Source organism: Halichoeres trimaculatus, unplaced genomic scaffold (genome assembly GCF_033239565.1).
Source record: "Halichoeres trimaculatus isolate MK-OKI-2021-1 unplaced genomic scaffold, fHalTri1.1 fHalTri1_scaffold_10, whole genome shotgun sequence".
Classification (NCBI taxonomy): Eukaryota; Metazoa; Chordata; class Actinopteri; order Labriformes; family Labridae; genus Halichoeres; species Halichoeres trimaculatus.
This window is the reverse complement of record NW_027437187.1, coordinates 27,459,489-27,472,399: the sequence shown is the minus strand read 5'-3', so window position 1 is coordinate 27,472,399 and position 12,911 is coordinate 27,459,489. Positions and strand designations below refer to the sequence as shown.

Sequence of the window (12,911 nt, the reverse complement as noted above, 5' to 3'; positions counted from 1 at the left end):
TGATGGTGGACACAGGGGCCTAAGCATCAGACAGAAAACGGACAGAAGAGCAGGAGAAAGCTAAACAGGAGAGTGATGGGTGTGTTCACTCCAACCCACATGCAGCAGTTATTCTGCATGGTCTGTTCAAATTTAAGAGTCTATCAATAAAATTAAGAGTGAGCTTGCGTTAGCTCTGCTTGGTAGATGACTTGCTAACCAGGACATAGCTAACCAGGATTCGCTAACGTTACACATTACAGACTTGTCTTAGACCACCAGGCTGCCGCTGCGCTAAATATAGACAGCTACTAAACTACTTACAAACTGACAGTGTTTTCTTGTTGTCACGTTAGCCTACAGATACGTCCCGGCACCGGGCTGCCGATAGCACTACATGTAGCCACCTACTACAGCGTTGGCTTGATGTCAGGTTTCAAACCCTATTGCTACATAACTGTACTTGATAACACCTTACCTCAGGGCGTCATATCCAGCAAAAAGTTGTCTTGAACAAAGGAAATCTGTTTTGACCTGATCTCCCTTTAATTCCGAAAAAAACACACACCTCACTAAAAGCAATTTACTTTAACTATTGCGTGAGACTCCAGTCCAGAAGGAGGCGAAGCGGTCCAATTAAAACAGAACCTCCTCATAGCATCTTTAATGATGGCGGGTAATGAATATCTTGGTGAGCTAAGCAGATGCATTGTTCTGTACAAAAAAACTTTGCAGAGGACTTCTTTAAGAGCACTACTTGTATTAAACTCTTAAGACCCAAGCTTTTGTCTGGTGTGTATTTTTTAATTCACCTTGCTATTTGGGATAAGTAATGGGTGTAATTTTGTGATTTAACCAAAAGACAAAGTGGGCAGTGTCCCTGAAAGTGGCTAATCGGTCAAAGTTTAAAAAAATGAAGTATCATGGGTCTGAGAGGCAGAAATGTACTGTCCACATATGTGGACGCTGGATCTTAAAAGGTTAAAATGACTGCATTTGGCCCAAAAAGGGTCTCAGTGCTTGATTATACGAGATATCCACAGCTCAAGCCACAACTATTTCTTCACTGCGTCACAGGAATGAGATTGCCATCTTTAGCTTTAAATCACTCAGCGGACATTGTTGAATAAAAGGCTGCCAGTTTGGAGCAGGGACATCTATTTTGCTGACAACCAAAGCCTCTGCTGAATGTCTCTTTCAAACACATTTGATACAAACTTCTGGTTTTGGTCTTTGTCAGCTTAGCACACCTGTTTTTAACAAGCACTGGTAAACCTGAAACAAGACAGTCTGCAAACATTCAATCAAAGAAAAACTCTAAATCCTCCAGCTTCAGCTTATCACTGAAGGATGGAAGGCCTTTAGTAGAGGGATTAAGAAACATACGTACGGATGGCTTTACAGTGACAGAAGCAGCCTGTAGGGAGTTAAAGCTTCTGGCTTGATTCTCAACATCTACCAGCTGAATTATTTCCATTTCTTTCATCATACTGGACGAGTCCTCCATGGAGTAAAGGGTCAAACAGGGGTCACTTAACCAGACATACTATGCAAGTATTGAAAATGTGAGACCTGGTGTACGAGAGCTGCTGAGTAAAACTGAAAGGGGACTTTGTCCAAATGGCAAGGGGTGAAATGTGAGACCAAAAAAAAATCACACACGCACAGCAACACGCACACATATACAGCCAAAACAATCACAATGCTCCTCTGTGAACATGAATACATAAAGACCTCAAACAACCCAGCAGTCTCAGCAGTATGGCTTCTGAACAGCTGACCAGCACAGCCTGGTATGAATTATTCCTGATTTTGAGCAACTTTATGCAGATTCAGACATCAAACATTTACAAGTCAGTGATTGGAGACAGAAAACACACTTTTAACTTACTGAATGTAGCTTCTATCAGATGTGGATGTATCTCTGCGCTCCTAATCCTGATTTGAAGAAGAAGATTCTGATTGTGCAGCCAGTACTTTGCTCTGAAAATATCCTTTGGGGACACTTCGGGATGACCTGAGAATTGAAAGTTTCAAAATGAAGTTTGTCTTGTGAATAAGACCTAAAGACCAGAGATGACTAATAACAGCAGCAGAGTGTGTCAGAAAGTGAAACAAAAGATATGGCTACGTGTTTGAGAAGACAAACATTTATAATTTCAATTCAGAGATAACGAATCCAAATGAGGTTTTGCTGGATTTATGCAGACAGCTGGAGCTGCCTGAGGGAAATGACCGGCCAACTACAGACAAAAAATATAATCAACTGTGGTTTGTCACCACTCAACAAAGGAATTGCTTTCCTGTCTTTTCTGAGTCATAATTAATGAGTTGTACAGCCCACTAACACCGTAAAAACAGCAAAAGCAACATATGGTCTGAGCTTCTCTCTTTAATCTGGTCCAGTGGAAAAAACACAGAAGCACATCTGCTTAAGGGGTCACAATCAAAGCCTATGGCTATTTGAGTCTAACAACGCACAGTAGGAAATTAAATGGGAGGGGAGGAAAGCTGTAGAAGAATATTGCGGGTGCATTGTAGTCTCTGGAGATGGACTGAATGCTAGTGGACAGAAAGATGGAACCAAATATGGACCGCCATCATTTTGCTGAGGTTAATCATATTTGTTGCTATTCTAGGAGTGAATTACCAAACCAGTGCTAGTATGGAGATGATATCCATATCAAAAGCTGGGATTGTACCCTATCAAAAGATTAGGGCTGCAGCTATCGAATATTTTAGTGTTCGAGTATTCTACTGAAAATCCCATCGATTAATCGAGTAATCGGATGAAACACAGTTTTGTTAAGTTAAAGAGCAGTTATTTTTCAATGGAAATTTGTTTCAAGCAAGTGTAAAATCAAGTGACTTTGGGTGATAAATTTCAAGCTCCGTGCGATCTGATGAGATATGAGATACAAGCAGCTGATGCAGATCAATACATGCTTTCATATTAGTCTCCAAACTCCAGAAAAGAAGCTAGATTTGTTGCTAGTTGCTATTTTGAAAAAGAGGTGGCTTGAGGGATCTGAAAACTCTCTAAATATGGCGTCAACTCTATTTGAAATGCCACTCTTTGATCTTTTTTGAAATTAAACGATTCCTCGAGGTGGAGAAAATTCCTCGATCATTTTTTGTAATCGAGTACCTCAAATAATTCGAGGAATCGTTTCAGCTCTACAAAAGATCATGGAGCAAGAAAAAGTAGTTTCAAAACCATTCCTGTTGCAGTTCCTTTGTACCATAATGTTAATCAATTACTGAAGGGTTAAAACAAAACCCGGGTGACCATCTGCTCTGGACGCTCAGTGTGCAGAATGCCAATAGTGAAAGACCTGTGGGACTGCTCAAGGCTGCACTACTCAGTGTTTTTTTACTGCATCACTGCCTCTTTATAAAATCTACTCCGAACCACCTACATATGGTACAGCTGAACTCTCCAGGGAGCATTTCAGCGTCATACCACATCTCTATAATCTCAGTCCAGCAGGAGGTGAGCACAGGGACACATTCAAAAGATTAAAAGAGCATGAGTTCTACATTTGTCATCTGTTTTTTTAGACTTTTACAACCTCCATCAATCATAACTGAGCAGTCAGTGATCCCTGATGAGAATGTTATGAGAAATAGTATGTGTTATTTTTCCTGGTCGGACAGGTAGTAGTTTTAATACACACAGTGAGCTGTGCAGATACTTTGCATGAGAGCCATTAGTGAGAAGAGTTTGCAACAAAAGCTGAAACAGTGCACGGGCTGGCTGGGGTGACAGTATCCTGCAGTCACACGTGCTCATGGAAAGAGAAAACTGACTAAAAGGTCATCGTGAGGCTACATCTGACCCATTTACAAGAGGCTCTTCTGAGCAGAAAGCAGAGTGCTAATGTATTAACAGGGAAATATCTAATGGGGACGGGGATGCAGCTGAGCAGAGAAATACCTTATCAGTGCACAGCCGTGATGTCCTCAACAAGTATCCGATGCGGCCCACTCCACATAAATTGAACTAATTTTCCACAAGGCTACAAACTTCATCACCGTGGGCTCAATGGATAGAAAAGGAAGCCTTGTTTTGTCTTTCCCGTGACCCCCCACCAATTACACCCCCACTCCGCCCACAGAGCTAGGATGAGTGACATTTTGATTCCAGATCTCAAAGCCATCACAGAGACACACTGCAACTACTGCAATAAGAGGAAGGCTCAGTTCATGAATATAAGCAATTTGCAAGGCTGCATACTGGCATCTAACATGATAAGAGAAGGAACGTAGCAGCCACCGAGTTCCTTCTTTCCTGGTGTGATTTGCTTCTGCTTGACCCAAGCCGGTATCATAGGCGAGGTTTTGTTGTGTGTTGAAATACTTGTAGCGTTACAAACTCGGGCATGTTGATGCACAAGGGTGCACTCAGCAGCAGTGGTGTAGGTTTGAGGAAATAAGACAGTTCATGGTCTGTTCTCACTCCCTGTAATGATCAACAATTCAGCTGTTGGAGGATGGAGAGCAAGCTCATATTTCAGCCATCTAGTGAACAATCTCCAGAAACAGGTCTGAGAGTTTCCCTGCAGACTACTAAACAGTAAGCTACAGCTGACAAATGGCTGTATATTCTGAGGGCACGCAGCATTGCTGAACTGCACCTGGGACAAGTCCTGACACACAAACACCAACCTGAACTGTCAGGTGCTCAGGAAGCTCTCACGGGCAGTTATTTCAACACACTGTGTTATGGAAGCTGTGAAAGATTCATTTCTATATAAACTGTGTACACTGAAATACACCCCCATCGTTCATGTATAAACATTACAGCACATTTTTCAACACAGCTGGGACATGAGTATTTTCTACAAGAAATCAAGTCATGTGTTGTTTTTGGCTGAGTCTTATTTGAAATATCATGATGGTGTTGTTTGGCCCTGGCTTATCCACTTAAAAACGTTTTAAGTAAATGGCACCACCTCTATGTAAAAACAAAAAAGTGAGAAAATACATAATCGAAGTTCAGGGTTGGACAGTCTGTCTGAATACTATCCTACAGTGTGTGTACGGAAGCCCCGAGTTAACCTCACTCTGTATATTGTTCGCATCACTTTTTCCATCTCATATTGACAAATGACTAGTTTTCTTAAAATAAAAACATTAATTTTACTGCAATTTTTTTTTAAATTTTAAACAGAAATTTCAATTCAGACTGACCCACTTGTCCGAAGGAGAGAAAATACTTAGTAAACAATCCAAACTGTGCACAGTTTATTTAAAAAAATCTAAATCTGACGATAACTGATGCCATGTTGGCTTAAGTGCAGCTAAGGATAGCAGAGCTAACGCTCCTCCTTTTGGCAGGTTAACGTCCATACTAATGCTGGTTTTGCTTCAGGGGAGTACTTATCCCAGTAAAAGCAGATGCTATCAGTTAAAACTTCATTTTCTGATCAAATCTGCAGTTTGTTGAGTGTCCACTTGAAGCTGGCTCCGGAAGTACCAGAAACCCCAAACACACCAAGCCAAACCGAGCCATTATCACAGCAGAAACAAACATGTTTGCAGTCTGGTACAAAAAAATTACTTCATACCAATCAGAGGCACAGCTCAGCAGAGGTTTGAAGCCCGCCTCATTTACAGTATGGCCTCTGCTGACAATATTCTTCAGAATTCTATCTCAGAAACAGATGGGTGATGTCATGGAGACTATGCCCATTTCTTATACAGTCTATGGCCAAACCACCATTAGATGAGTAATTTGTTAACTGCTAATTCTTCTACCAGCATGGATAATGGTGGCCATTTACTCTATAACATCCCTATTTTTGACATCTTGTCTCATTTTACCTGTTGTCTGTGTATTGTTAATTTGAATTCCCTTTCATAAAGAATTAATTTATTGAATTGTCCTCACGTCATGAATTTTAAAATATCATATGGTGATTTCTCTGGTGAGCAAGATGGTAACGATGACAGACCAGATCATGTCATGACATGTCACAGTCGCCCACACTCATTTAGAAAATAAAGCCTGTGTTTGTTTTATGATTTTGTAACTTTTGATACACTCATTATGATTATTAGTCATTTATCTGAAGGAAAATTTTGAACTTACCCAACTTATTATCGTTGGAAAAAAAATATGCATGGATGCATGTCAACTTACGGCTTCAGCCCATTTTAAATAACGTTTTTTTGTTTGTTTGTTTTGGTTTTTTTAAAATAAGGGTAGAAATATAGCTAGTTGCTCACTGAAGTAACCCCCTTGCTTCTAAATAACTCCAGTTAATGGGTGATGTGTACCAGTCCAGATATCATACATTTAGGTAGCAGATAAACTAAATCGCTGTTAACGGTTATCGTATCATGCAACTAGTGGGATGACAACGTTTGTCTTTCGCTGAATTTGACAGAGCTGTCAGCCACGTTAAACTGCACTTCACCGGCTTTAAACATTGACCAACACTTAAGGGAATTTTAACTCGAACCACTTCTGCATTTAACAACTTATCTTACAGTTGAAATAACAAAAATTACTTCCAGAAATTATAGAAAAAGGTCTTCGACAAACGCCGCGAGGAGACTTCTATTTTAGCCGGCAGTTAACTCTAGACGTTGAAAGACACAAGTAGAAGAATCTTATTGAGGAATTGGCGGCAGTTCGAAGGAAAAGCGGTAAAAATGTTTTAAAAGCACATAATAAATGTTTAACTTACAGCGTGAGGTAGAGAGGTCTCCGGAGTTTGCTTCAGAGTGGTACCTTTGCCGATATTGGTGTCTGTACGTGAGTATAGAGAGTAGTGTGGAGGGACATCGCACAGTTCCGTGCTTTCACAAACCCTGAACAGCAGCAAACAATCCAAGGAGCTGGAATTACCGTAATAACCCGCGCTCACACTGAGGTGCACATTAGATTGTCTGTACCGTATTACCCAGACTATTTTCAATCCATTTTAGAGGAGTGTTGTGTCGACATTGGATTTTTATTTCCAGGCAGTGTTAGCATACTGAATAAAACTGCCAAAACTAATGTAAATACAAGTATTGACAATAAGTAGAGATTAAATTTCTGTATATAAAAAAATTACAATACAAGTTAAATACAGGTTTACATGGTAATAAATCATCCAAACCTTTCTTACTTTTTTGTTGTTTGCAGCAGTCTTGAGGTGACAAGCCCAAGCAGGCATTAAACCATGTGGTCATCTGTCTTCCATCCTGGGCTCAAGGAGTTACCTTCATAAAGTATGAAGTGACATTTTTAGCAGCCAGCCCTGCACACAGTTCTTTCTCCGGATAATGAGGGTAAGTTCTCCCTTTCTGTCAGACTTTGGAATTTGGGACATTTCTTCACAGTTTGGAGGGATTTCTCTCCTCTCAACATTTTTTCAGATAGTGAAATTCTCTCTCCAAAGCTCCCCCATCACAATGACAGCACAGCCTGTCCTCTCAGGACAGCAGGGTCTGTCTGTGTCAGTCTGCTCTTCTGTGTTGCCAGACTATTCTCACACCGTCTGTAATTCAATGTCACTTTCAGGTCCAAGGCAGTAAATGTATCATGTGAAAGGCCAAATGTGTTTCTATTTTGTGCTGTAAGTGTTGAATATCATTCCCATGTGGATTATATTTCTGGTTCTTTGAGCTTGACAGGTCCAATCTTGGATGAAGAGGTGTTACTCCTCTGAAGCTGAACAATGCCAATTTAAGAAAAGAGGATTTTTCATTTTAATACAATAAAGTAGCAACGCTGAGGCAAAGGAAGGTGCAGTGCCTAATAAAACGCTGTTCATTCAAAGAGCAATTCCAAGTGCTTTAGAGAGTTAAAGACAAAACCATATCAACAGCATTAAGAGAAAAACACTAATGCATAAATACGGTGGCTGGTAAGTGTTTGATGATTTGTTAATTTCTTTGCAAAAAGAAAAAAAAAGTCCACACAAACAAAAAAGACAAAGAAAAAGCTACAACATGAACACAAAAGCCTCAACACAACGGAAGTACAGCCACAACGTAAGTTAAAGGAGGCCAGCTTTGGTCGTTTTCTAACAGATTGTTATCTCAATGGTTACAGAAAATTTGTGAGGAACATTGTTTTCTTTCTTAGCTTCAGCTATGGTGGATATGGCTTCGTAGGTGTCTCAGCTTGCGATATAAATATAAGTACCAAGAAAGATATCACAAGATGAGAAATTAGAAACTGCTCAAGTAGAACTCTTTTAGCTTCTGTTGTGGCTGTACTTCCGTTGTGCTCTGGCTTTTGTATTTGTGCTGTTCCGTTTGCATTCACATTGAAGAGTTTGACTCTTTGTTTTTTTTAATGGTATAGATATGTGTACTTTTTGCAAAGCGTTTTTAATTTCCAAATTGTCTGACACCCACCAACGTCTGTCCATCTAATATCTTAAAAAAACAAGATCAAGAAGAGAATAAAGACCCAGAAATTACGATATTTCATTGTGTGAGCAGAATTTTAATAAAATTCTCATCATGCCTTCAAAAAAAAATCTAGTGTATAGAAACTACATTCATATATGCTATGCTGCCTGTCATTTCTGGATCTGAAACCTAACCATGGCAGTATATTGAGGTGTTTAAATAAAAAATAACTGTGTTATTTACCAATCTTCACACTGTTGGTCATGGTTGCCTTTTTCTGATTGTTTCAAAACCCACAAGAAACTCCCCACTGGAGCTTGAATTGAATTTTTTAGACCCTCAGATTTCAGTCAAACTTTTTTTTGTAGCACCAGAATTTAAAGCATGAAAGCTCAATCTTCAGATGTATTGGAAAACACAGCATTCTAGAAAAGCAAGGATTAAAGAGAAAAGTTAAACCCCCCTAAGTGTGTGACTGGATTGTTTTCCTTCTTCCACTATACCTCATTATTTATTTCACTGATCCCAGAGATTTACCATGTCATGTGATCTTGAATGCTTGGATGTGAGGCACTGAAAAAGGCCGAGAGGCTGCAGCTAACAGGCACTGCTCATTTTGCGATGTACTCACAAACCAACAATGGTACACACAATTATTGCAGTTGGTAACTACACAGTTTTAAGGTGCATTGTGCTGATAATTATAATGAAGAACTGTCACTTCAGTGAGATTAATGGCTAAATCCAGCTTTCAAGCTTTTCAAGTTTTCATCCACTGAACCACACAGAGAGACCGCACTAAAAGCTTGAAGCTGTGGAAATCAATGCACTTAATTTATCTTTCTCAGACAGGGAATTGCATAAATGGACTATTGTCAGGGTAAACAATTTCAACACGGGAGTTTAAGAATAATCATTTGTATTTTGAGGCAGTTCAAAAGCTATTGAGAAGGCGTCAGCCAATGAATCATTTTCTCTGATGAGCTGAATTTGATTAGTCTTCATATTTCTTTTTTGTCTTTATCTGCCTTTTCAGAGAACAGATGACCATTTGGTGAAATAAGCAGCCCCATCTTCTGAAATTCTAGGACCAGGTCTCTTTTAATAATGCAGAACAATAAAAGTTCAACAGCCATCTTTTTTTTTCTCATTTTGTCCTCAGAGCTGGAGCCAGAGAAGGGCAGGGTTATTTGTCTTTAATTGCCTCTGTAACAGGATCGGGGATACTCATGCAGGTGCTAATAAAACAAGCTCCTCAGCTCTGCACAGAGGTGCTGAATTATTGTTGTAGGAGGGCCCTCTGAGGATTTGCTGGCAGAGGCAGAATAAAAGGTGTGGGAGGAACAGGGTGCACAGGGGCTGGCAGCCGGATGAAATAGTGTGAATTAAACGCAGCAGCTTTAATGTAACGTAGTAAAGAAACAACACACAAGCTACTGTACAACCAAACAAATGGACCAAGTTTTATTTTATACCTCTCTGATCTACTTCAATACCATTATTCCTCTGATTCAGTATGATCTATTGACTATTCAGCTTTTCACGGAGTGAAGGTTTTAATAAATCTCAGGCAAAGAAATGACTGTTTACACAAAGAATCAAGACTCGGTCATGTAGCTGTGGTATTTTCACCCACCTGCTTTTTTATGACATCCACCACCTGTGGTTTATCAAGATACTGGGCCTTAAAGGGAAAAAGTGGCATTTGAGTGGGACTGGTTATAGTGGTGTCACAGGTGAAATGCAGGCAAGGGGGTTTGGTTGAAGGGTTAGGTGTAAGACAAGCAAAATGTGTGGGGGCAGGGAGAGAAAGTACTCAAATACTGATTTGTGATTCACAAAAGATGTTCAAAAGACAGCATAATCCAACAATCCAACCAAAGTAGAAAAAGGGCAGTATAGAAAAGCAGAAAGAGAAACTGTCAATCAAATTGAAACTGACAAAAGAGGATAAAAAGAGAAAGTCCAAGACCATCAGAGATCTAAAAGTACTTCTGTAAAAGTATGTTTCCAGAAGCATTAAATTAGCTATAAAATCTGGTGTTGGATCAAATATTTAAAACCTAAACGGTATTTAGGTCATATTACTCACTACAAAGCTTGACTTTATTCGTTTAACCTGACAAATTGCAAAAACTGGAAACAAAACATGTTTCAATGTACTATTGATCTTAACTCATAAAACTCAATATGAGTCGCATTCACCTGACAATTCCTGGAAATGTCTTAACGCAAGATATTGAATCACTTGAGATGAGTAAAAAGAATCTGCCAGTGGTGTAAAAAAAAAAAACTATTAAAAAGTTTCTTGAATTAAGACATCAATTTTTTTCTCAAGAAAACTGTAGAATCTGCAAAGAAATCAGGAGAGTTGTGTATTTCTGTCAATTGTTTCTTAAAATAAGTCAGAATAGCATGAGCAGCAGACATAATAAGAGGGCAAAGGAGATTAATTTACAATAGGTCACTCACAATGGGCCATTTACATAGGCCAAATATAAGGGCTTGATTGACTGTAATGGGTAAAAATGATCTTGTGAAGTTTTTTTTTTAAAAAGGACAACAACTTATTTCAAGAAATAAGTCTAGATCTTTTTTCTTTCTGCATTGGCACTGATCATTATTCATCGAAATTAAAACTAATTCAGCTTTTATTTTTAGCTAGCAATTTCCTGAACTAAGATTCATATCTGAGCGTGTTAGGTCAGAGCGGCTCATATTAAGTGTAATGAGATGCTGTGACTTCTAATGAGACAAAAACACTGAGTAAGGTTTCCTCCACCTGATGTGAGCAGGGTTAAAAATGTGGAAGAATTCTTATTGATGTATGTTTTAAATGTTTTGAGATCAGATCATCTGGAGCAGTGATTTTACACAGCTTGTAGATAGATGGTTTGTTTTTAGGACTTCATGAACACACAAAGAATTAAGAAGAATAGACCGCGGAGTGAGGATGGCAAACAGAAATGGTGTGGATGGATTCGATGTTGAGTCAATGTTTCATCCTAATTTTGTTTACAACAGTGCCATTTTTCAACACCATTTTTAGCCTACGGACACAAAAGCATGTGCTGTACTCAATCTGAGCAATGACAGAGATAATATGGACTCCAAGAAAGGGGCGGGTATGTGGGAGGCATCTGTGCTTTGTCTTCACCCACACTCAGACCTGTCAAACAAACAACACTCTTCTTCCACCCCCAACCTGCAGACACATAACATGTTTGGGCATCACAGAAGTCAATTTCTTGCCTATTGCCTGCCTCCTTCATCGTGTGAGATTGTCTGTACCCAGGGGTTCGATTATTGAGGATGAACAGAGGAAGCTGTTAAAACTGCTTTTCCTTATAGGTTTGTTATACAACAAGTCAAGGCTGTGAACACAAAAATACTGGATTTAACCAAAAACTGCTGGTTTGAATGTTTTATCGTCAAGCTATTTGTAGCTTACTTCGGATAAAAATTTACCAAAATTTGAAAAACTTTGCCTCCAGAATTCCAAAAATAAAAAATGATATAGAAAAACAAAATCCCTGGTATCCTTTTCATGTAGTGCAAGAATACCAGGGTTGATTTTGTTAATAAAACACCAACGTAAAAGGCTGATAATCGTTGACAAGTTATTATTCTCTTTCTCAGGTATTCACATTTAGAATACTTAAAGATAAATCCCACATACTACTGTACATCTCAGTGTCAGATCCATTACAGTCGTCCTTCCTCTTCAGTTAATCCTGTTAAACACTCCTCCAGGCATTAGTCCTTAAATTCTCCTGCTGCTCTTATCTCATTTCACTTCCAGGATGTTCTAAAGCACCAGATATCTCAAGCATAGGGTAATCATAATGTGTATTTTTTAAAAACATATCCCTTTAATCTTCCTTTCCCTCTTAGATCAGGTTTAAGCCTGTAATTTTCCTTTCATTTCAAAGGCGTGGATTATAAAGTCTTATGTCCAGCAGGTCTGGGAAAGCTGAAACCACAGGAAAACTGTTGGAAATCAAGGACAGTGACAGGAAAAGAGAAACAAATTGATGGTCAATCAGTCCACAGCTGATAATATAAACTGAAAGGATGTGTTGAAGCTGACACAAAAAATATGATTCAAATTCTAGAGAGGACAAAAAAAAGGGACGGTTATATAAATTTTTTCAACAACTAAACTAAGGCTAGAGCAGGGAGAAAAAAAATATTGCTATCAATAAAGTCACCTGCTGTATGAAAATTACAACAATCAATAGCACTGTTTTTCAAATATGGCTCATTTTATTCATGCGGAGCTGATGCTATCAGGTCATAACATGCCTGTTCAATAAGGATGATGACATAAATGTCTTTATGCTTCTCCCTCCTCTTGTTACCTCCCTCAAGGAGGTTATGTTTTTGAGGGAGTTTGTCTGTTAGACTGTGAACAACATAGCTCAAAAGTATCAAAAAGGATTAAAGAATTCTTTATCATTGTAAGATAGGGCCGTTTTCACCATTTGCGTACATAACTCCACGAGAAATGGTTAGATTGCTTTGCAAAAGAATACAAGAAAAGGTCACCATAATTTCTGACAGATGTAAAAGTACGA

General features: G+C 39.0%; 1 protein-coding gene across 2 annotated transcripts in view; it reads right to left on the bottom strand.

Moving 5' to 3' along the window:
* The window catches only part of tp53i11b (tumor protein p53 inducible protein 11b), a 45,758-nt gene extending 38,929 nt beyond the window's left edge, over positions 1 to 6,829 (bottom strand). The window contains exons 1-2 of one of the 2 annotated variants that reach the window (XM_074678383.1): positions 6,675 to 6,826; positions 1,871 to 1,996 (exon numbers count right to left, since the gene is read on the bottom strand). The gene's annotated coding sequence lies outside the window, so the exon portion shown is untranslated. Of the gene's footprint in view, positions 1 to 1,870; positions 1,997 to 6,674 lie in introns of both variants that reach the window. The other variant, XM_074678384.1, reaches the window with a different exon arrangement.
* Positions 6,830 to 12,911: the final 6,082 nt, after the last annotated feature.